Source organism: Triticum aestivum, chromosome 2D (genome assembly GCF_018294505.1).
Source record: "Triticum aestivum cultivar Chinese Spring chromosome 2D, IWGSC CS RefSeq v2.1, whole genome shotgun sequence".
In the NCBI taxonomy this organism is placed as follows: Eukaryota; Viridiplantae; Streptophyta; class Magnoliopsida; order Poales; family Poaceae; genus Triticum; species Triticum aestivum.
Genome location: NC_057799.1, coordinates 644,887,938 through 644,913,916, shown reverse-complemented (window position 1 = coordinate 644,913,916; position 25,979 = coordinate 644,887,938). Strand labels below are relative to the sequence as shown.

The 25,979-nt window shown below is 43.9% G+C and overlaps 1 pseudogene; it reads right to left on the bottom strand.

The window, feature by feature from the left end:
* Positions 1–13,125: 13,125 nt before the first annotated feature.
* On the bottom strand, positions 13,126–15,728 carry LOC123050735 (oryzain alpha chain-like; annotated as a pseudogene).
* Positions 15,729–25,979: the final 10,251 nt, after the last annotated feature.

Below are 25,979 nucleotides of genomic sequence, written 5' to 3'. Positions count from 1 at the left end.
TAAAAAAGAGGCGCAATGCTCGTTGATTTGCTTCAAGCCTTTCGGAATAGTGTAGACTGCACTGCACATAGCTCGATGCAGTCTACCTTATTCCTCAAGGCTTGAAGCTAAGCAACGTGAGCATTGCGCCTCTTCTTCATCGTCTCTGCACTCAGGGCTTATAAACCGCTCCTAGTGCCTCTCAGCTAGCGAGGTGGGACTAAAAAACTGCTTAGTAAGAAACTCTAGTACCGGTTCGTGCCACGAACAGGTACTAAAGGTGCTCGTGGGGCCACAGCCTCATTAGTACCGGTTCGTGGCACCAACAGGGACCAAAGGGTGGAATTGGTCCCGGTTCGTGCCACCAACCGGGACCAATGGCCTTGCACAGCGGCGTGGTGGTGAGTTTAGTCCCACCTCGCTAGCTAAGAGAGAGCCGCACCTGTTTATAAGGTGCGGTGCGCCTGAGCTGTCGAGCTCCTCTCTAAAGCAGGCTTACGGGCCTAACCTCTCTGTACATGCCTGTGGGCCTACTGGGCCTTCTGCGGGCCTGAATCCTGGCCCATGGATGGGTTTCTAATCGTATTCAGGCCGTGGTGGCCCAGTAGGTGGCATAATTTTTAATTTTTGGCCTGTTATTTTTCATGCATTTACTAATTATTTTGAGCTATAAGACCCTAAAATTGAAAAGCATTTCAAATGAACTCTGAAAAGGTTGAAAGTTGGCATGGTATCATCATTTCATCCACATAGCATGTGCAAGAAAGTTGAGAGGGTTACGGCAAAAACTAGATGCACTTCTTGTACAAAACGGACAATGGTATCATACTCGTCTATTACAAAGTTGGCATGGTATCATCATAATAGTTGCGGGAGAAAGTCTTCACTTTTTCTTCGCTTGTGTCATTTGCTTATTGCGCCGTAACCATGGATAATCTTCATCGTTTATCAGGATGCTTGGGTCAGCCTTGACTTTGAAGGGAGGAATTTCATGAAACTTTTCATAATCTTCAGACATGTCTGTCTTGCCCTCCACTCCCACAATGTCCCTTTTTCCTGAAAGAACTATGTGGCGCTTTGGCTCATCGTATGATGTATTCGCTTCCTTATCTTTTCTTTTCCTCGGTCTGGTAGACATGTCCTTCACATAGATAACCTGTGCCACATCATTGGCTAGGACGAACGGTTCGTCAGTGTACCCAAGATTGTTCAGATCCACTGTTGTCATTCCGTACTGTGGGTCTACCTGTACCCCGCCTCCTGACAGATTGACCCATTTGCACTTAAACAAAGGGACCTTAAAATCATGTCCGTAGTCAAGTTCCCATATGTCCATTATGTAACCATAATATGTGTCCTTTCCCCTCTCGGTTGCTGCATCAAAGCGGACACCGCTGTTTTGGTTGGTGCTCTTTTGATCTTGGGCGATCGTGTAAAATGTATTCCCATTTATCTCGTATCCTTTGTAAGTCAATACAGTCGAAGATGGTCCCCTGGACAACGAGTACAACTCATCACAAACAGTGGTGTCACCTCTGAGACGTGTTTCCAACCAACTGCTGAAAGTCCTGATGTGTTCACATGTAATCCAGTCGTCACACTGCTCCGGGTGTTTGGAGCGCAGACTGTTCTTGTGTTCATCGACATACGGGGTCACCAAGGTAGAGTTCTGTAGAACTGTGTAGTGTGCTTGAGACCAAGAATATCCGTCCCTGCATATTATTGAGTCCCCCCTCCAAGCGTGCCTTTTCCAGTCAGTCTCCCCTCATACCGCGATTTAGGGAGACCTATCTTCTTAAGGCCAGGAATGAAGTCAACACAAAACCCAATGACATCCTCTGTTTGATGGCCCATGGAGATGCTTCCTTCTGGCCTAGCGCGGTTACGGACATATTTCTTTAGGACTCCCATGAACCTCTCAAAGGGGAACATATTGTGTAGAAATACGGGCCCCAGAATGACAATCTCGTCGACTAGATGAACTAGGACGTGCGTCATGATATTGAAGAAGGATGGTGGGAACACCAGCTCGAAACTGACAAGACATTGCGCCACATCACTCCTTAGCCTTGGTATGATTTCTGGATCGATCACCTTCTGAGAGATTGCATTGAGGAATGCACATAGCTTCACAATGGCTAATCGGACGTTTTCCGGTAGAAGCCCCCTCAATGCAACCGGAAGCAGTTGCGTCATAATCACGTGGCAGTCATGAGACTTTAGGTTCTGGAACTTTTTCTCTGGCATATTTATTATTCCCTTTATATTCGACGAGAAGCCAGTCGGGACCTTCATACTGAGCAGGCATTCAAAGAAGATTTCTTTCTCTTCTTTCGTAAGAGCGTAGCTGGCAGGACCTTCATACTGCTTCGGAGGCATGCCGTCTTTTTCGTGCAAACGTTGCAGGTCCTCCCGTGCCTCAGGTGTATCTTTTGTCTTCCCATACACGCCCAAGAAGCCTAGCAGGTTCACGCAAAGGTTCTTCGTCACGTGCATCACGTCGATTGAAGAGCGGACCTCTAGCTCTTTCCAGTAGGGTAGGTCCCAAAATATAGATTTCTTCTTCCACATGGGTGCGTGTCCCTCAGCGTCATTCGGAACAGCTAGTCCGCCGGGACCCTTTCCAAAGATTACGTGTAAATCATTGACCATAGCAAGTACGTGATCACCGGTACGCATGGCGGGCTTCTTCCGGTGATCTGCCTCGCCTTTGAAATGCTTGCCTTTCTTTCGACATTGATGGTTGGTCGGAAGAAATCGACGATGGCCCAGGTACACATTCTTCCTGCTTTTGTCCAGGTATATACTTTCAGTGTCATCTAAACAGTGCGTGCATGCGTGGTATCCCTTGTTTGTCTGTCCTGAAAGGTTACTGAGAGCGGGCCAATCGTTGATGGTTACAAACAGCAACGCGTGCAGGTTAAATTCCTCCTGTTTGTGCTCATCCCACGTACGTACACCGTTTCCATTCCACAGCTGTAAAAGTTCTTCAACTAATGGCCTTAGGTACACATCAATGTCGTTGCCGGGTTGCTTAGGGCCTTGGATGAGAACTGGCATCATAATGAACTTCCGCTTCATGCACATCCAAGGAGGAAGGTTATACATACATAGAGTCACGGGCCAGGTGCTGTGATTGCTGCTCTGCTCCCCGAAAGGATTAATGCCATCCGCGCTTAAACCAAACCATACGTTCCTTGGGTCAGCTGCAAACTCAGCCCAGTACTTTCTCTCGATTTTTCTCCACTGCGACCCGTCAGCGGGTGCTCTCAACTTCCCGTCTTTCTTACGGTCCTCACTGTGCCATCGCATCAACTTGGCATGCTCTTCGTTTCTGAACAGACGTTTCAACCGTGGTATTATAGGAGCATACCACATCACCTTCGCAGGAACCCTCTTCCTGGGGGGCTCGCCGTCAACATCACCAGGGTCATCTCGTCTGATCTTATACCTCAATGCACCGCATACCGGGCATGCGTTCAGATCCTTGTACGCACCGCGGTAGAGGATGCAGTCATTAGGGCATGCATGTATCTTCTGCACCTCCAATCCTAGAGGGCATACGACCTTCTTTGCTGCGTATGTACTGTCGGGCAATTCGTTATCCTTTGGAAGCTTCTTCTTCAATATTTTCAATAGCTTCTCAAATCCTTTGTCAGGCACAGCATTCTCTGCCTTCCACTGCAGCAATTCCAGTACGGTACCGAGCTTTGTGTTGCCATCTTCGCAATTGGGGTACAACCCTTTTTTGTGATCCTCTAACATGCGATCGAACTTCAGCTTCTCCTTTTGACTTTCGCATTGCGTCCTTGCATCGACTATGACCCGGCGGAGATCATCATCATCGGGCACTGGTTCCTCTTGATCTTCAGCAGCTTCCCCCCTTGCAGCATCATTGGGCACATCGTCTGGTTCCTCTTGATCTTCAGCAGCTTCCCCCGTTGCAGCATCACCGTATTCAGGGGGCACATAGTTGTCATCGTCCTCTTCTTCTTCGCCGTCTTCCATCATAACCCCTATTTCTCCGTGCCTCGTCCAAACATTATAGTGTGGCATGAAACCCTTGTAAAGCAGGTGGGTGTGAAGGATTTTCCGGTCAGAGTAAGACTTCGTATTCCCACATATAGGGCATGGACAACACATAAAACCATTCTGCTTGTTTGCCTCAGCCACTTCGAGAAAATCATGCACGCCCTTAATGTACTCGGAGGTGTGTCTGTCACCGTACATCCATTGCCGGTTCATCTGCGTGCATTATATATAATTAAGTGTGTCAAAAACCATTACAGAACATCATGAATAGATAATTAAGTGACCAAATTAATAGAAGTTCATCATCACATTAAAACCAAAGTACATACATAGTTCTCATCTAACAACATATATATAGCTCTCCAGAGCATCTAATTAATTAAACCATACATTGAAACTATGTAAAACATTTCAATGCGAAAACAAATGCGATCATAATCGCAACCAAGGTAACAATTGATCCAACGGCATAATGATACCAAGCCTCGGTATGAATGGCATATTTTCTAATCTTTCTAATCTTCAAGCGCATTGCATCCATCTTGATCTTGTGATCATCGACGACATCCGCAACATGCAACTCCAATATCATCTTCTCCTCCTCAATTTTTTTTATTTTTTCCTTCAAATAATTGTTTTCTTCTTCAACTAAATTTAACCTCTCGACAATAGGGTCGGTTAGAATTTCCGGTTCAACCACCTCCTAGATAAATAAAATCTATGTCACGTTGGTCGGTATATTTGTCATAAACAATAAATGAACCAAATAGTTATAAAAAGATAATATATACCACATCCGAATCATAGACAGGACGAGGGCCGACGGGGGCGGATACCAAAACCATCGCACTATGTAATAAGAAGGAATAATAAAAGTAACAAAATTAGACAAGTAACTATCTAAAGTAAGAATTTTTTCCTTTCAGAAAGAAGATAAGAACAAGAGGCTCACCACGGTGGTGCTGGCGACGAGATCGGCGCGGGCGATCGACGGCGGTGAAGACGGGGACGGGACGTGACGGACCGCTAAACCTAGACAAATCTCGGGGAAAATGGAGCTCGGAGGTCGAGTTTCGAGAGGACAAAGATTAACTAGTGTGGCTCAGACATTTCATCGAACACCTCATGTGCATAGGAGGTGAGCTAGAGCACCCAAATGCCCTCCCCTCGCCGGCCAGAAAAAACAGAGCACTGTGGAGTGCTCTGCTGTGGCGATGGGGTATATATAGGGAACTCAGTGGTCCCGGTTCGTGGCACCAACCGGGACTAAAGGCCTTTGGTCCCGGTTGGTGCCACGAACCGGGACCAATGCCCCCTTTAGTCCCGGTTGGTGGCACCAACCGGGACCAAAGGCCTTGTGCTGGAACTGGCGCGGTGCGGTGGGATGTTTAGTCCCACCTCGCTAGCCGAGAGGCTTCGACAGTGGTTTATAAGCGCAGCTGCGCTGACCACTTCGAGCTCCTCTCAAATGCAGGCTTACGGGCCTATTCTGTCACTATTTGCCTGTGGGCCTACTGGGCCTTCTGCGGGCCTGAATCCTGGCCCATGGATGGGTTTCTAGTCGTATTCAGGCCGTGGTGGCCCAGTAGGTGGCATAATTTTTTCCTCTGTTTTTTTTCTCTTTTGCTTTATTTGTTTTGTTTTGTTTCTACTTACAACAAAAAACTTATTTATTTTATTTCTAATTACTTATGTATTTTACTTTAATTATTTTATTTTTATTTATTTTACTGCTGCTATTTTTATTTATTTTACTGCTGCTATTTTTACTTAATTTATTAAGGTTTATTTATTGTAGTTACTATAGTTTATTTTATTTTATTAAGGTTTATTTAGTTTTATTTATTTATTAAGGTTTATTTATTTTATAAATATAAAAAATGAACATAGATGCGCTTATAGAGAAAATTAAACCTAAATTCATAGTAAATTTCTATGAAATTTACTGTGAATTTAGGTGAAATTCCCTGTATAAGGGCATCTATTTTCACTTTAAGAGAAGCTCAACAAGGCAAGAGGGACGGGCTTATAAACTGGTGTGAGCGCCCTTCGGTTGGCGAGGTGGGACTAAACACTGGCCGCAACTAGGACCAGCCCTTTAGTCCCGGTTTGTGGTATGAACCGGGACTAAAGGGTGGTGGGCCAGGAGCGTGGCCCATTGGTCCCGGTTTGTCCCACCAACCGGGACCAAAGGGTCCGGACGAACCGGGACCAATGCCCCCACGAGGCCCGGCAGGCCCCTGGCCGCACGAACCGGGACCAATGCTCACATTAGTCCCGGTTCGTGACTGAACCGGGACTAATGTGAATATTGCCCTGTGACCAAAGCCCAGTTTTCTACTAGTGCGAGGTAAATCCTTCATATACCATAATGAGATGAGTATGCATGTTTACATTTTTTAAAGCTAGCTACGTGTATGTCAAAATTGTTCTTGATCAATTAATGGTTAATCATCATTTGTCCGAGGAAGTATGTGGGTTACCATACAGTTTGATCAAATCTTAATCATCACAGAAGAGTACTGACTCACATCATGCAAACCAAGGATACCTACAAGTAAACCAAGATGTCATGGTGTGTTGATTTCGTGTTCACGGGTTTTCTGCGGATTGTAGTAAAACATAAACAATCCACAAAACAGTTAGAGTGTTTCATTTTTTACAGCCAACTTTTTTCCTCGAATGGAGGGATAACCCCTGGCCCCTGCATAAGGACGACACATACAACCATATATTATTAAGAATGGAATATCCAGCAGCTGAAAAACATCGACCCGGAAATAAAGCAAAAAAAAAACCCCGAGGCCACATGCCTCGTGACTGTAACTCCACCAGATAACCACAAACCATATGTTACAAGAGGACAGTAACAATTATAGTGTTTCATTTTTTACAGCCAACTACACTATTTTTGCTGTTATTCTGAAAAGTTACGTGCTTCTATGGAGGAATATAGGGCCGCGTGGGTGGCTCTTGACGAAAGGTACAGCTCACCACCCTCTAAGCATTACGTCCATAATACAAACAAAGAAGATGTTTTCTATTAAAAAAAATCTTTCTGAAAACTGGAAGTTGGACTCGCTCAGCTTTTGTAGAGGCTTGCTCTTTTACTAATGGCCGTCGTTAAATTAACTGGTTAGCTTAGGCACACTACTATGGATGGAAATTGTAACAGCATGATGTCACTTCACTCGGAGACATATTTTGTTATAAGCATGTAGTCTCACTTCACTCGGAGAAGGAAAGAATAGCATGCACGATAAAGGAATACCAGCACCTTAATCAGCATACATTTGCACTTCTAGATTCAAATGTTAAAGCCAAAATAAATCTACAACTAAATTTGCAAGCAATTATATAGTGCCGCTGCGCTTTTTGAATCTGGTACAATGGTGAACGGGAACTGATTTTTTAGTTACTTTTTGATCGAGAGCTAGTCAGGTTTTGTGTATGTGTTCTGTTTTCATAGTGCTTTTTGTGCCATGTTGCAAGTTCAGTTTATGCAGACTTAGGTTTTCTGAATTCAGGGGGATAATGTGTCTGCACTTTTTTGTTTGATATGTTTCTGCAGCGTGCTCTGAATGCTTTTATGTGAAGTTTTCCTTTCAAGGAATGTTACTATTTGACTAGTACTTAATCTTTTAGAGGCAACATCTCACTAGCATAGTTCTGTTGGCCTTATTTTTTGGCCGTTCATTACCTCTGCTGCTAGTAAATCCTCCATTTTATATTCCATCTATCTGCTACTCTCTTCGTCCCATAATGTAAGACGTTTTTGCAAGCTAACATAGCTTGTAAAAACATCCTATATTGTGGGACGGAGAGAGTACATAACATGTGTTTTTTTGTTTCTGCAGAAGGTCTAGGGACTCTATGGCGCAGAGGTCATCGAGCAGTGGATACGAACCCAACTATGACCCTGATGTCGGTCCGTCCAATAGCGACAGCTTTGAGGATAGCACCACATCATGTGAGGAAGTAGCGCCAATCTTTTTTTTTTCTCGCGTCTATCCTTTTCTTCCTTCGTGCATTCATTTTTTGCTCCAGGTCGCCAGGTTGGACATTCTCATGCTCGGCATCCTGCAAATTTGCAACCTTTTTTAACACAGATTAGCGCTCTGGTGGAATCCTAGGCCTCTGGGCCAAAGCCCATTATGCGAGGGGAAGTAGGATTTTTAGTGAGCGATGCCTGCATTATTGGCGTAGCGGTGCCTGCCATAATTCCTGGGTCCTTCGGCGGCCGCTCCACCACCGCTAAGACCACAAGTCATCACGGGACGTAGAGGAGAGGGCAGGGTACGGACTGAATCTGGCGCAATCGTTCGTCTCCGATTCGCCGTCACCAGAGATTCCTTTTTCGTGATCCCAAATTGCAGATCGATTTCACCACCGACCTCGTCTGATCTGGCAGGTCGAATCGTTTCCTGAATCCGACTCCTCCCCTCCCTTCAAATCTGGTTCCAACACTGAGATTTTACAGGGCGCGAGAGGTATATAAATTCAAGGCTCCATCTCTTTTTGCCACAACAAACTCAAAGATTGATCGGTGACTTAGATTATTCTGTTTGTTAATAAACGCCGGGGACATGATGACCAACGCCAAGATGCCGACGGCGGCGGCGGCAGCGGAGAAAAGAGGCGGCGGCGGAACAAGCATCTGTACCTCGTGTTGGATGACTGGATCAAGGGGTACAGCATCCACAAGATCCAATCCGACAGCTTCGACTCTGACTCTGACTCTGATGACCAGCACAGCGGCGCTGCCCGGCACCTCCCGGAGCCTCCGGCCCTGCGGTTAGAGTGCCCGGTTGGCCCTGTGCCTCATTCCGGCATGTCGTTCTCTGCCTTGGGCACCAAGATCTTCACCTTCATGAACCAGCGATGCAGCCTCATCTACGACACCAAGACGGATGCGCTGCAACATCCAACCGAGGGCTGGTCCTGGAAGACTCTGCCGCCACCACCGCCAACGTTCCGCCGCCGCGTCAACTCCTATGCACTACACCCGGATGGATGCACCATCTTCATGACCACAGCTAACTTCATGACCACACCTATCAAAGGTTGCCTGGGCACCTACTCATTCAACACCAAGGATTCTGTGTGGAGATGGCATGGGGAGTGGGCATTGCCATATATTGAAGAAGCTCACTTTGACAGGGAGCTCAACGCTTGGGTTGGCCTTCGGTGGGATGGCTACATCTCTGCTTGCCAAGTTGCCTCCCCCAGCTGCCACAGCACGACTCCAACGTTGCAGCTGGACTGCCAGACAACCAAGGAGAAGTTGTTCTGCAAGGACCGGCAGATGCACATGGGAGCCTCTCTCACCTACATGGGCACGAGCAAGTTCTGCCTCGTCGAGTGCGTGAAACGGGAGGGAGTGGAGGAGGGACAGGCTCTCGGAGACCATGACAGTTGTGTGCTCCATATCACCATATTTGGGCTCAAGTACAATCACAAGGGAGAGCTGCGGATCACAGATCACCGCTCCACGCGCTCCTTCATAGTGTCTAGTCATAAAGATCATTTTGGTCCTGTAGCATTTTGGATGTAGAAACTGTTTGGCTTGTTCCAAAATCCCTGCTTGACTGTCACTGGTTCATGTTGTGCTTTTTCCTCCTAGAAAAAGTGGAATCAATAAAAAGTTCTGTTTGATTGGAAGTTGTGCTTTACTTGATCCGTGTGCTCTATTTTTTAATATGCTAGTTATTGATGTATGTCACTAGATCTGTTGCTGAAACATATATATGTATGAAGATGGCCATGGTCCTATGTTTGAACAAAATCGAGATGTGGTACTCTTGCTCTTTCCAAAGCAAGCTAAATTTAGACATTGGACCTCAGGTGCATGTCTAGATTTGCACCCATTAAGTTCTGCCATTACATGAAAGAACTAGTAATTAGGAGGAGGTATACAACTAGTGATCCATCTCAATAGTTGTTGTTCATACCTTTTCAGCTTAATAGTCTATTTGTTATAATGTCTTGTGTTAATGGTTAGCAGCATGGAACCTCTAGTGATCCATCTTTAAATGGCCCCAGTAGATTGGTGCAACAGTGCATGATTCATCAGTTCTTTCCATACAATGCCAATAACAGAGGAAACCAATCTTTTTACTTTTTTTTCTTCACCAGCTTACCAAAGGAAAACCAGCATGATAGTCTGTCAGTCGGAGAAAATTGATAACACCCCGGAAAATTAAGATTGTGGGGGCTAACCATTTTAGATGTCTGGACCGAAACAGTTTGATTGAGAAACCAGCTGCTATTTCAGGATACCTCAAGATTATCAAAGTCAAATTTGAAGAGATGCATGACAGAGTTTGCAAAATCCTGATGTTCTGGAGTACATTTGACATATAAATTATTATCCAGAGGACTGACATAGTGGGTCTGGCCTTGTTCTACTCCTGAGAATATGTAAGTTCACTTGTGACTCTCTTCCTGATTTTAGCACAGTTTAGTTGTATAGAAGCCTTCATATATAAGCGCTTACAAAACACGATTAAATATCTTTTGTTTGATAGTACATCTTCTGTTATTAAATCCACCCGGGTAGCAGAGTAGCAATCAACCTGATGGTGGCCATCTGCAAGGCTGCAATGTCACCATCTAGACTTGCATTAGTAGTATGGAGTGACTGGTCCACTGATGTTTCTCAGAGTAACACAAATCACTGTAAGCAATTCAGTTCATGAGGCCAACGCTCAGGTATCCAAGTTTGCATCCTGCTCTTCATCGCTGATATCCTCATTCATCATTCAACAAGGCGTCGTCTAATCTTGCGATCAACATCTTCAAGAACGTTATTAATAGCTTGTCGAGCAGCAGCATTATTAGCCCCATCATCCAGCAGCTCCTGCTACTCTAGAGCCATGAAGATGCAAGCGCCATGGGTTCTAAATATGTGATGGGTCTCTGGGTGGTCTTCTGCTCCTTCTTCCTCAAGAGGAGATGGCGAGCTGCTTGGTACTCGCTCTGCAGCAGCTTGTATTACCGGGTTTATGTTCAAGTGGCTGTTTTACCTAGGCTTCCTTCAGAGGTAAAACAAATGGGTAGAAGCTGAGATCACCGTTACCTTTTCATGGTTTGCTCTCATGTAATTTAATAAATACTATGGAGATTTATCATGTACCAATCAATGTTCAAGTGTATTGTACTGGAGATGTTCAAGTCACAAATTGGTAGACTGATTTCGATACTGATGTTTTGTATGCATATAAACTTATTGCAAATTAAGTTGTTCCTGCGTTCCTGGTACAGTGTAATAGTGCCTGTTGTTATCTATAGTAGTGAAAGTGTCCATTTTCTGTAGATGCAGTACTAATCATATTTTGCTGACATAATCCAAATCATCATCTGAAGAATACTCAGACTACAGTAAACTGATCAAGTGCCTGATTGCTTGCCACCTGGGAAGTTCCAGTGTGAACAATTCAGAAACAAATATCCGCTAAATAAGGATTTTTTTTTTGAATAAAAAGGTAGAGCAGTTTCTACCTTATGCATTCAAAACGGGCGAAGTACCCGAATAACCAAAGTCATTTACATGAAGGTGATGTTAATGCCGCACAACTTGTGCAGCAGGCCATCACCAGACCTACGTTAGGAATAGGATACATCAACCAGGATATAAAAGAAGGGGGAGTCAGCGCACATCTTGCTAACTAGTAGCAAAACCAGCTGCCCAGTCTAATAGTCTCTGTCGAGCATGTTCTGAAGCCCACAGACTCCATAGCCTGAATTAAACAGGTATATACCTTTTTTGCATCGCAGGCATATATTTCGTTAGTTTCACACTGAGATATTATAGTATAGGATGCTATCCTTTTTGTTTTGAGATATATATTTCGTTAGTTTTGCCAAAGTAAGCCTATTCTTCTTCCTCGATATTCGACACCTTCAAATTCTGGAACAACTCTTGCTGTGCCAGTCAGATCAATATATGCAGCAGCCTTGTAAACCTCTACTCCTTCTCTGCAGAAACTGCCCTGACACAACAACCTGACATGACAACCATCTTCATCTTCAATTTCTTTTTCCGAAAGCTCTTGTTTGGTGCCAATAATGGTGGTAGTAGGTGCAGAAGTAGCAAGTATGGGATTACTATTGTGGACACTATACTATGCAGAAGTAGCAAGTATCATTAAGCAAACATTTGAAATTTGCTTGTATCTTAACAAAGATATTTTGAATACTTCCAAAATTTATGTTTAACTGTTTCAGAAAGGTCCCAAAACTTTTTCCTATCTTCTTCTCTATTGTGCTGTAATATTTTTATGTCCAATTGTGGTGATCATGGTTTTGGGTACTGCCCGAGAAATTCGGATACCGGGCGGTATCCGCGTTTCTCGCTGCCCCACGAGAAACACGCATGACGAGCAAAAAAAAATCAAAAATTTTGAAAATTTTGAATTTAAACGCTTAAAGTCCAGATAAATAGAGTAGCATCTCAGTCATGGCAAACAGGGTTTCCAGCTGGAGAAGCGAGCTCACCTGACTGCCGAGAGTAACTTGGCACGATCTAGTGTTCAACAGTGAGAAAAAAAATTCTCAGCAGCCAAGTCTCACCAGGCCGCCACCAGAGATCAAGCACAGTGCCGCCGGGATCCGAGAAGGGGAAGGATTTTAAGAGAGAACCCAAGCTCAAGTCGCCTCCCGATCTGTACGCCTCTGAAGATCAACCTGCTATGGATACCAAATTGATTGTAAGACCAGAACTACGAGCATGACTGAATTAAACGTTCAGAGAAACTTCAGAGAGATTTGACAGGATTTCCACTCGAATTCAGGGTGCTCTATTGCTTGGGGTGGAAGAACAGAAGGTAACGCATGCCATGGGTGGCTACGGTTTTACCCAATTCAACATTATTATGCCCCCGAAATGAAAAGGGAAAAGGGGCTTTATATCCATTATTACACTACAGGAGCAGGTGGAAAAGCAAAAGTAAAACAAGCAAGGCATGTCGGACATTGAACAACGACGTCCTAGAGCTTGTGAAGCTTCCGATTGAAGATTAACGGTCGATGACGAAGCTCAGCAACGAAGGGGTACAAAGACTTGAGTGCCATCCGATGCAGGATGAGCCTCAACGGTGACCTCAGAAGCGCGGGAACAATAAAAGTGTTGAGTTTTCAGTTAACTTCGGGCATGTTCACGGCAGGATCTTGGCCGCCTTCCGGGGGTAGTAAGGATGGAAGGCAATACCACGCATGCCACTGCTTGCTTCGATGTTACGCTTCATCCGGATGTAACCATTCTCACCCCACGAAGCACCCCATGAGTTCCTAACAATCCAGTAGTCATTGCCGTCCTCTGTACCATAGCCAATGACGACTTCATGGTTAACGGATCCTTTGAATTCACAATCTCCGTTGAAGATACCCTAAGAGAATTGTAAGTGTTAATCATCAGTATAAAACTATAAATCGAATGCTTCTTTAAAAGGTCCAATCCAATGGTTAAAAAAAAATGCTAGTTTCACCTAGTTGAAGAGTTTACTAACTGGCAACAGTTTTATCTCAAGATGCTATTTGAGGTATTTTGTATATATAGTCTGAATTTCCCTTTCTACTGTTTGATCAAGATGGATAGCAAAAAGCGTTTAAAATGAATCTGATTTTTTTTCACATAACAGAACATGACGTTCTACTTTGTTGATTTCCAGCATCAGTGGATGGTAGCTCAGACCACTTAATCCAATATGTTATACTCCCTCCGTCCGGAAATACTTATCATCAAAATGAATAAAAAGAGATATATCTAGACTTATTTTAGTTTTAGATACATCTCTTTTTGTCCATTTTGATGACAAGTATTTTCGGACGGAGGGAGATGTGAACACACAAAAGTGACCCGTGCACTCAAAGTGCTCCGTAAAAGCAGGGACAGATAAGCATGATGATTACATGAATGGTGGGCACATAGAAACATTACTCTAGAGGAATAAAAACAGTGCAAATTATCTGGAGGATATCAAAGTATGAAAGAATCAGAACTGCATCAAAATTAATCATACTCCCTCCATTTTTGTATACAAGGCCACAAACTCGGATTACAGGTACCAATGTAAAATTTAATGCCTGCTTTGTAAGTCAACTTTTCTTCTTGTTTACTGGGATCATTAATACTCCGTATGCATGCAAAGAAATTGAGTGGAGGAAGTAGCTGACTGTCATTATGACTGCATACATGCAAATATTAAACAGGTTATTAGTACGAGAAAATATCATTAATTTTGCCTCGATTACTGTTGGCGGCCTTGTATAGATGTAAAATGTATATTCCATAGTGGTCTTGTATATAAAAATGGAGGGAGTACTTAAGTTGCAGTAGTTGCAGCTTGTGACTGAGGACAACAAAATTATTTGTTTTCGTGTAGGAGACAGTAAAAGAAATTAGGGTTGTGGACCAAACATATTGATACCTATTGAGAGAAATTCCTCCCAAGCTCTCAATCTGAATGATACCTATCTATTTGGAAATAAAGTGGTACCGGTAACCTTTTGGAGCCTACTCATTTGCTTAATTATCTACTGCACAACAGTAATGTGAAAAGAAGCTCACTCCGGCGTAGCTCGCGAATGAGTCAGAAACCATAATCATGGCAACGATTGGCTGATTTGCAACTGCCTTCTGTGCAGACTCTTCTCACTATTACTGGGTACATTCTCGTATCCATCAATGGTAACAACCCTTGATTTTTGCTGTAAATTGCCACAAACACAAATAGAACGGCATATCAGTATAATGCACATTCTTAAATTTCAAAAAGGAATTAAGAAGACGGATGATACCTTTTCAGGATCGCAACGATTTTGCGAAGCCTGGTAGGGGTAGTCCTCCTCAGAGGCGATGCCACGATTGTGAATGATGAACTCAAAGGCATGGAGCGCCAGACCTCCATCGCATCCGTCGTTGCCGTATCTGCTAGTACAGTCAAGAAGCTCTTGCGCAGACAGAGGGATCATGTCGCCGGTAACGATCTGGTTGATGCCTTCAATAGTTGCTGTTGCTGCGAAAGCCCAGGCGCTCGCTGGAAAAGAGAAACAAATTCAGATTCTGATACAAGAAATCAGGACATACTATAGCATTCAAACAGAACTAATTAGAAAAAATAACTACTTAGAGGCCACTAAATCGATGTCATATTGAAAATGGGTGTCCCGGTTGCAGAACCCTAAATCATACTATAGCATTCAATCTAATTGGAGGCCAATTTTTACTGTAATAAAAAGGAAACGAAAGAGAGCAACAGATTGGTCGAGGATCGATGCTCACAGCAAGAGCCCTGGTTCTTGACAGGACCAACGGCCCCCTTCTTCCTCCAGTCGACAGACTCCGCTAGCTCCACGTTGACTTCGGCCTGTAAACTGACACTGAGCTTCCGCTCCCTCTGCGGCTTGGTCTGGGCGCCGAGATACCTGCTTTGGAACTCCTCGTAGGTAAGGTCGGAGAAGGGGTTGAGTCCGAGGCGGAAGGAGTGGACCCCGGCGTCGGCGGCAGCGTTGTGCTGGTCGATGTCGCGGAGGTTGTCCCTGAACACCTCAAACCGTCGCTTCCCCTCTCCGGTGGCATTGTAGACCCTGCCGTGCTCCGCCATCCACTCGGCGTGCATCCGGCGCATCTCCTCCTCGCTCCTCGACATGTCCGCCGCCGCGGCCACCGACAGCAGCAGTAGCAGCGCCGCCACTAAGAGAGCCATGGAGCTCCTCATCTCCGAGAACACAAGGTCACCGCCGAGCAAGGAAGACCGAGAGTGGTGGGATTGGGTAGTAGCCTTGCTTTTGTTCTCCATGGACGATGGTATCCGAGGTAGCTTTTATAGGACTACTATTGGAGAGGAGGGAGATGGGGCCGGAGTGGTGTGCAACCCAAATCAGATCTGCTGCCACCTGGACAAGTTCACCACCGAACCAAGTTGTTTGTAGATTGTGTCACAGAACCAAGTTCCGATATTTTTGGGCTGCTGGTTTACAAGATATGTATTTTACAAATTGATTGTCCTAAAAGGTTGACAGATTTCTAATCAAACTGAAGTTCAGGCTTACTTAATCACAAGACAAAAGATAGTATGTTGCTAAAGTTGTAGCTCATTTTATGAAGTTTCCAAACATGTATTTATTGGATACATTTACTCTTTAGATTAAAATATAGCCCAAAAGAGTTTTTTTATACGTATATCAAATCCAGAGAAAACAGTGACCTTTTTCAAACACATCCATCAATTTGAAGATATCAACATTCTCAAGGTGAGAAATCTGTTCTAGATTTGTACCACATTTGTCAGAAATTCAACTCCAAAGTTGTACGGTTTGAGATTCCTAGTATATCTATGTTTGAAATATCGTTGAAACATTCCACCTTCTCCAATGGTTTCCCGGTTAGCTGCGTTGTCGCAGCGGTAGTTGATGCTCTTTGCCACGAGTCCGATTCGAGTTGAGTTCGTGAGTCAAAGGCGCGGCAAGAGAGCGAGTTTGACTCGTGAAGATCCGCAAGTGAAGGACCGATCCTTTAACACGTCAGTAGGAGCCTCGCTGTTGCGTGATGAGGAAACCTCCCATTTGCTCTTTGCTCCCTCCTCTAGCCCCATGGAGGTGTTCTCGTCCCTCCCTAAGGGATAGTCGCTGTCGAAGATGGCCACCCTTCTTGGCCTACATGTGATTTCCTCCGCCTCAAGCTGACTTTAATCCATTCGGAAGATGCCCTTCCAACCAGGCTTAAGCTAGCCACTCTGGTCAAGGTTTTCCTCAAATTAACTTTCTACAAGGCAAAAGAAAACATCCATGATACAAAAATCTTATTCTAAGAAATGTAAGATGCTATAATTTAACTTCATTGTCCGTTTCAAAGCAAATCTGGCCCAAATTTGATACGGACTTGGGTTAAGATGGACACAATGCAGACAAGATTTGGTTTTGCTCCTGCACATTGGACCGTCCCCCATTTTTCTGTTTCGACCCAAACGGACTGAGACGGCCTAAACGAATCTCAAAGTGATTAAGCGTGTGTGAGGGATAAGGAACTAGGAGCATGTGTGGTCGGCAGCCGCTTTTGCACTATCCCGTGGCGGACGAGGGGCCGGGCAGTGGACGGAGGCGACTGCTATGGAGATGGACGAACGATGTCGACCATGGAGCGAGCGACTGCGAGATTGAGAGAATGAAGGGATAGGGTCGTCCTCACCTAGTCCTGGAGCCGAGATCGCGTCGGCTGGAGCGCAGCGTCCATGTGCGAGTCGAGTGGTGCGCTGGAGCGGGTGAGCGGAGGGATACCATGTGATATTGGGATCGGACACGTGTCGACGGATGAGATTCGATAAGCACGGGAGGAGTCTTCATACGTCTCCACCGATTTTAGTTTTTCCTAAAAACTAAAAAAAGGGGAGATGGAAGGATTTGACTCCAGTGACTTTTAACTTTCCTGTCTATTTTCTTCTTCATTTAGCTGCGATAGTTTTATTCTCGCCACGAAAGATGAAGGAGATGAGTTATTCAACCTTTATATGTGTATAAAACATCGTTGTTAGCAAATCAACATATTCGCCACCTCTTCCGCTGCCTTGCTAAATTTATTTTTCCTTCCAGAACCGTGGTATATCATTGGGGGATGACGATAAGAGACCAAACCTTATTTCACCGCTAATTGTAACAATGTTGCCAGCCGTACGAAGAAATTGAAGTGTCATTGTTTGGTAAAATTTCGGGAATTTTTCTCACTGCTGGACCGGCATTGAAATTTTGGAGACATCAATTTTGATAGCAGTGGTTCCTCTCGCTCCATCTCTCTCCCTTGACCATGGATGTAAATCTGAAAGGCGAGACGCCATGAGAGGTAACTGGGAAGTGTCGTTGAAGTGAGGATATCGAAAAGGAGGCACCGCAATACAGTAGTTTGAGGTGGAATGGGGGCGGTGAGAGCGAATGTGGAAAGCAAGATAAGCTCACTGGTGCCCACGACAGCTGCATGTTCAAAGTGCAAGAATTCACACAGTTTTACAAAAACATATGCACTCACTTTCTAGATGGACAAGGGGAAACTTCTTGCATTCAATGTCCCTAGAGGTTGTTTCTTGCACTTGAGAAAGACGCCTCCTCAGTGATAATACACACAATTTTCTCACTACCGGACCGACATTGAAATTCAGGAGACAATGGTTACTTAGGTAGTGTCGATGCATGAGCGGGGACAAGCTTGTTGGCTCCGCTTAACGACGACAACATGATTGATGGAGACAATTGCATGTTCTAAGTGCAATAATTCACATGATTTTTTCTCTGCTTCAAATAGCACAAGATTATTTATTTCTCTTTCATGAGTTCCGCTCGTCATTCATTGAACATCACTACCCCCCCCCCCCCCAAAGCCCCATCCTTTCCATATTTGATATTTCCCACCCATTTATGATTTCATTCATCAGTTTTCACTGAAAACTGCCTCAACCACCCCACTAGTTATTGACTTGCCAAATAATGTTTTCTTTTCTTTGTAACCTAATAAATATTTATATTGTAATATTTATGTTTTTTTCCAACGAAAGGGCAATATACTAGAATATTTATTTTTGTACAATATGGCCACAACGCATATGGGGGGCCCGCGGGGGGGGGGGGGTGTCTAACGAGCGGATGTCCATATTGGACACAAGTAGATGCTTGAAATCCCTCAATCCAACACAAATCAAGGAGAAAGTAGTGGAGTCTGGGCATCCGCCACATTGGACTCATCGAAAACATTTCCTGGAGCCCGCGTCTTTTCCCGTCCCGATTAAAGCTCACCAGTCCGCCTATCAGCATTCATGACACGGCCATCGATGCATCATCTGAGGAGCCTCCCTCGGATATTAAAAGGAGGCTGGCAACCTCCAAAACTTAGTCGCCCCTTTTCCCCATCTTTTCCACGTTTCCGCTGCCGACGCTTGTAAACGATCTTGTCGTGGACCCCGACCGCCATTGCTATGGTCTGTTGGAAGCTCATGTGGTGCTAGATGGTCACCCCAGAGGGCTATGCGGGCCACTGTCGGCAGGCTCATGGTGCACATTGCGGATGGTCATCCTCCGACCTGGAGGACAAAGAGGAGGGCATCCCCATGGTACTCATGGAGCCCCACAAAAGAGGAGGCAATGGCGGTTGATGTCCCCCCTCCCACATGTTTGAAGCCGTCAGGTCCAAGATGGTCGGCGAGGTAGAGAAGGTGGGGCACCTCACGACCGAGACAGAGGAGTAATACCGCCTTGCACAGGCGCGGAGGAGGAGCATCTCGCAGTCATACGTAGAGATCATGGATGCCGCCACTCCCTGCAGACCTAGAGATCACTACCAAGAATTGAGCAATCTTCTAGTCCATGAAAAGTGCTGGCACACTCAAGTGTCGGAGTTGCATCTTCACCCATGATGTTGAGTGTGTCGCGCTCTTAGCAGACCTTGAAGACTGGGCCAAATAGGAGAAGGGCTAGGCCAATGCCGCTCGTCCTCCGCCTCCTGGGTTTGTCGGATGATGTGGATTCGTCCCACCCAACGGTGAGGCCGATGACACCACCACGAGGGTGATCGACCTCTCCTCACCTCCAACTTTGGAGTAGGATTTTTTAGATTAGGATTAGCAATGAAATGTCCAGTGTATTTCTCTATAAAAATATGTGAAGTATTCCTATTTTGTATGGTTTGCATGTATATTGAATTAATGATAGTGTTGAAGCTCTTGTTTCCTCCCCTAACCCTACACTGCTAGCGCAAACTCTCTCCTCCATTGTTCACCAATGAGATCGTGGATTTGCCTCCCCTCTGCCTGCCACTCTGACGGCCGGTGATGGGGACGGAAATCTGGGTGCCTCCACTCCAGTTAGTAGTTTTTTTACGGTTTCTTAGTCCTCACAGGCGCAATAGATCTATATATGCAAGGATTCACGGCGACAACTCCGGCTCCAAGGCACTGGTCCTTTGGGGCATGTGCACGAAGACTTTTTAGCTGTCTTCAACAAGATAAAGCCGGCTTCGATAGGGGAGCGGCGACAACGACGTGTCGACGGCATGTTCTTGCGGCAGTAGTGATCGTTTGGTGTAGGCCCTAGTTCGGTGGTCTCAGAATCTCAATGTAATTTTTATTATGTTTGTGATATTTTACAATTTCGTTGAATTTTTATAGTAGATCTGATCATTTTCAAAAAAGAATGACAGTTTCCTGAAGGGCCTTTGCTAGGTCAAAGTGGCCGCAGACACGTTCGATGTCTGCGGTCCGTTTAAGAAACGTCCGTTGGAGACGCAACTATCTTCCATTGCTTGTTTAGTCGGACCATGTTCCTCGTGGCTTTCGTGTGCGCATGATCGGCTTGATCACTGAGTATTTGTTCTTGATTGGTTCCACTAATTATCTTCCGAGTTCTTAATCGGCACGATCGGCGACTATTATTCCCCAGTATACTTGTTTAGTCCGGCTATGTTTCTCGGCGACAGTATTGAGCATGAGTTCTTGATTCGTTCCACTAATTAATAAATCCAGAGTTCGACGTAGTTCAGGTTTCGATATAAGATCACCACGCATGATTCCATCCGCGTGTCAAACTAGTGGGAAGTAACGTGAGTGAGTTGACTTGGAAATTTACACCACCAGGACGATCCTGAGCATCCAATAGCATATAGTACGTATCAGTCCATCGATCGAGGTAAAACCTGCATTTGGTATTTATTGTTTGCGGTATACAAAACTATTGGCATAGTGCTACAACTCTGTACAAACTCGGAACCAAGAGAGAGATACCAGCAATAGCTTTATCGCACCGTCAGTTCACTCTGGCTAATAATTTACCTTCACCGACTTGTGAAAATTTTGGATCGTGCTTTCATGAGTGTTGAGTGTGAGCATAAAATTTCTCGGGTGACAAGCCCTCCAAAAAAGTATCCCGGACCACCCTCCTCTTCTTTTGGATTCCGGTGAGGCGGCTCACCTAGGAAACAAGGCTGCTTTTTTCCTTTGAAACATCTTGGTTTGAGAGCGAAGATTTTCTCCATAGACAAACTAAATTATGGACAAAGGAGACCAAATGAGTTACTAAGGCTGGTTGTAATGGGGAGTATCATATACTAGTATCATGCATAGATACTAGTATATGATGCTACCTCCCTAATGCATACTATCATATATTAATATCATGTAGTACTTTATTTATTATCATGCATGACACATAGTAGCATAACATTTATTATGAGACGGTATCATGATATGATACTCAACCCTCTCTTTTCTTCATTTAATGCTATGACACCTCATCAAAATTGGTTAGTTGGCATGCATGATAGTAGCTATGATACTACCATTACAACCAGCCTAATATAGATAAGTGACAATTCAAAATCTGGAACCTTAGGCAATTAGTTCCTGCTGGCATCGACTAAGTGTATTAGTGATGAGTACGAGAAGGAGAAAGACTCTCTTCTCACTATTGTTAACGCATCCCTTCACCGCAGCATATCTTTATACTAAGCCGGAGGCGGACAATTTTTAGCCAAGATTTTTAGTGAAGAAGAAATGAAATGGGCCCGGGGGCAAAAGTAAAATTTTCCGGCAAGGGAATAATAATACGAACTTCTTAGATTCGATTGCAATTGGAGAACACATAAAAAAAAATTCAGCTTGAACAAGATGAAGGGACCATTCTGGGTCAGAATCATTTGATAGTGCATATAAGTAATGATTTCAAGTGCCTTTTGCGCTATCCTCAATCCAATTTCGCATCCTTGGGTGAAGATGCCAACGATGATATACCTTAACTCTCCACCGACGAATGTTGTTTTAGCGACACCTTCTCTTAGAAACCAAGTTTTTAAGGTCATTTCTCAAATTGAATGTAATAAAACTCCGAGACCATATGGGTTCCCAGCTGAGTTATATCAGAAAAGTTGGGAGGGGGGCGGGGGGGGGGGGGGGGGGGGGAGCACTCCAGTTCACGGGCTAAAAGTAAACCGTACTACACCCGTGGAATGAACCTACGGCGAAGCGACGTGAGTGGCAATAGTGATTGGTTCATAGGAGGTCCATGCGTGGATCAGTTCCACTATCAGATATTGGTTCCCTAGTAACCAAACAATCCTAAAGGAAGATGTGATCCAGATCCAGATTCCTGATATACTAGAAAAGATTTACACCTTACGAGGACTTTCTTTATGCTGGAATCCAGCTGGTTGGTCTGTTTTCTAATGTCAAAGTCCACTCTACGTACAAATTCAAAAATACCCCCTGCCCCCACGTTTAATGCTTACGCATTTCAAAATCCAAACCTTTTTTTTACCAGAAGTAGTGGTGGAGACTATACAAGATCGCAGTAACCAAAACAGATAGAGAGCTTCCTGTTGTATCAAATGAAAAGGAGCCTTTTTCCAGTCTTGTATGCTCTACAATTTCTAATTTTAATATTCCTATTTATCATCGATAAACAGTGTACAAACAGCAATTACCCCCGTTTCTTGATGAAATTGTTAATTTTGGGTCAAATTTACAAATAAAAAATTAAGTGAATAAATAAAAATTTGTAGCAGGCAATCTTGGTATCAGGAATATAGCACTCAACATTAAAAAAAAATTACTCTCGTGCTTTATAAAAAAGTGAGAGCCATACTGGGGCTTGGGCTGTACCACAGAACCCAAGGCCCAATCTCATCCGGCTCAGGGCTATGAATATGATATGCAAGTCTGGTCATTATTTTCTTCTTCGCGTCTTCATGACATTTTTTTGATTGTTATACTCACCTATTGTGACGTGATCATATACTCTGCTACTCCATCTGTCCAAGTATTTTTGGACGGAGGGAGTATTCAGCTTCAACACCAAATTTACTAGATAGCCCCGTTGGAGGGCCACAAGGAACAATCAGTCTCTTTTAAAAACAAGGTATGCAGGTATGTAGGGACTAATGAGGTAAATCCTTCATATACCATAATGAAATGAGTATGCATGTTTACATTTTCTAAAGCTAGCTAGTGTATGTCAAAATTGTTCTTGATCAATTAATGGTTAATCATCATTTGTCCGAGGAGGTATGTGCGTTACCATAGAGTTTGGTCAAATCTTAATCATCACAGAACAGTACTGACTCACATCATGCAAACCAAGTATACCTACAAGTAAACCAAGATGTCATGATGTGTTGATTTTGTGTTCACGGGTTTTCCGCGGAACGCACTAAAACATAAACAGTCCACAAAACAGTTCGAGTGTTTCATTTTTTACAGCCAACTTTTTTTTCTCGAATGGGATGATAACCCCTGGCCTCTGCATCAGGACAACGCATACAACCATGTATTATTAAGAATGGAAAATCCAGCAGCTGAACAACATCGACCCGGAAATAAAGCAAAAAAAAAAAAAACACCCGAGGCCGCATGCCTCGTGACAGTAACTCCACCAGATAACCACAAACCATATGTTACAAGACGACAGTAACAATTATAGTGTTTCATTTTTTACAGCCAACTACACTATTTTTGCTATTATTCTGAAAAGATACGTGCTTCTATGGAGGAATATAGGGCCGCGTGGGTGGCTCTTGACGAAAGGTACACCTCACCACCCTCTAACACTAGTAGAAAAAGGGCATAATGTGAAGCACATTAGTCCCGGTTTGTAACTGAACCGGCACTAATGTGATCATTAGTGCCGGTTAGAACGGCTAACCATTAGTGCCGGTTCATGTTGAACCTTTAGTACCGCTTCATGCCACGAACCGGTATTAAAGGGGTGGTGGTAGGCTGGCGTCAGGCCGGGGCCCCAGGAGCCCCTTTAGTGCCGGTTTGTGACACAAACCGGGACTAAAGGTCTAACCTATTATGTCACAAACCGGCACTAAAGGGGTCTTAACCTATAGTCCCGCTTGGAGACACAAACGGGCACTATAGGGCAATTCTCAAACTCTACCCCCCCCTTATCGCCATTTCAGTTTTGAAAAAAAAGAAAATGATAAAAACTTCAAATATTAAAATCTTTCGAGATGTAGTTATGTTACTACATCTACTAGTTAGGAAAGTTTTAAAACTTAAATTTGGACATGTTTTGCAAAAAAAATGTGATGAAAAAGTAAAACGACCATATCTTTTGCATACGATGTCGAAAAAAACATATAATATATCAAAATGTTTAGCACGAAAATGCGCATCTGATTTTGACGGCCGTAGGCCATTTTGAAATTTTTTAGAATCCTCAAATTCTAAAAGGAAAAATGATATGCTCAAATTTCAGTTTGTTTGAATTTTCGTCAAACTATGGTCAAACTACTTATTCAAGAAATATTAGTGTTACTAAATAATTATTCAAGAATATTAGTGTTACTAATAATTATTTCAGTTTTTTGAATTTTGGTCAAATCTGGTCAAACTGTGGTCAAACTACTTATTCAAGAAATATTAGTGTTGCTAAATAATTATTGTTTTTTAGAATAATAGTTTCAAACTCAAACGGTGAAACGTGTGACCTAATGCTCAAGCTAAACTCCTGAGGGTAATAGGATTGACAGCTTACTATTGTCAAGAAAACAACAAATGCAGACTTGGAAACTTGGGGGAATAGAACTCGGAAGTTAAGCGTGCTCAGGCTGGAGTTGTGAGAGGATGGGTGACCGGCCGGGAAGTTAGACGATTTGGAATGAGTGATCCACACTTGAGCAGTTATGAGGGGTGATTAAAGACTAAATCGTCAATTAATTCGGAAAATTGAAAATAAAAAAAAATCAATTTTTTTTCCAAAAAATTCAAACAAAAAACCTTTCGTGGGCGCGGGCGCGTACTAAAGGTCCCCCATACCACAGCGCGGGCGCGCGCCACGTGGTGGGTCTTTAGTGGCGGTTCGTGTTGAACCGGGACTAAGGGGGGGCTTTAGTCTTCACCTTTAGTGCCGGTTGCAGAACCGGCACTAAACACCCTTACGAACCGGTAATAAAGCTCTGTTTTCTACTAGTAAGCATTACGTCCATAATACAAACAAAGAAGATGTTTTCTATTCAAAAAAATCTTTCTGAAAACTGGAAGTTGGACTCGCTCAGCTTTTGTAGAGGCTTGCTCTTTTACTAATGGCCGTCGTTAAATTGAACTGGTTAGCTTAGGCACACTACTATGGAGGGAAATTGTAACAGCATGATGTCTCACTTCACTCGGAGACATATTTTGTTATAAGCATGTAGTCTCACTTCACTCGGAGAAGGAAAGAATAGCATGCATGATAAACGAATCCAACTTCCACCTATGAACCAAAAAGTACTGATGACGTAATACCAGCACCTTAATCAGCATACACTTGCACTGCTAGATTAAAATGTTAAAGACAAAATAAATCTACAACTAAATTTGCAATAATTTGTTTGTCTAAGGCATCTGCCCATTGTGCCATTTGGTGAATGTTTTTTAGACTATCAGGAGGGCAAACACCCCCCCCCCCCCCCCCCCCCCCCCCCGCGTTTCCATTTTTCATTCAAAACGAAACCAGAGCAGAATCTGTTACACGACCTCAAAGTTTTACCAGACAAAAGGAAAAAGGACTCAACAAAACTAGGAACTAGAAACTGCCGGAGCTAACAGCCCCAAAGTGCAGATTATTACAGACCATTTCCTATTTTATATCTAAGAAAGTTCAGAGCTCATGCCGGTCATGCAGATCATACCATGAGTAGAAGACCATCACTAGTAGAAAACGGGCCTTTAGTCTCGGTTCCAGAGGGCCTATAGTCCCGGTTCTGGACCCAGGACAAAAGGGTCGGGACTAAAGGCCCCCCTTTAGTCCCGGTTGTGTTACGAATAGGGACTAAAGACCCTCCACGTGGCCGCTCTCTGTGCATGGGCTGGAGAACCTACCAACCGGGACTAAATGAAAAAATTCAAACTTTTTTCAAAAAAATTTGATTTGTTTTTAATTTTCTTCTAATTTTCAAATCTTTGAATTATTTGACAATTTAATCTCTAATCACCCCTCCTCACTGCTTCAGAATT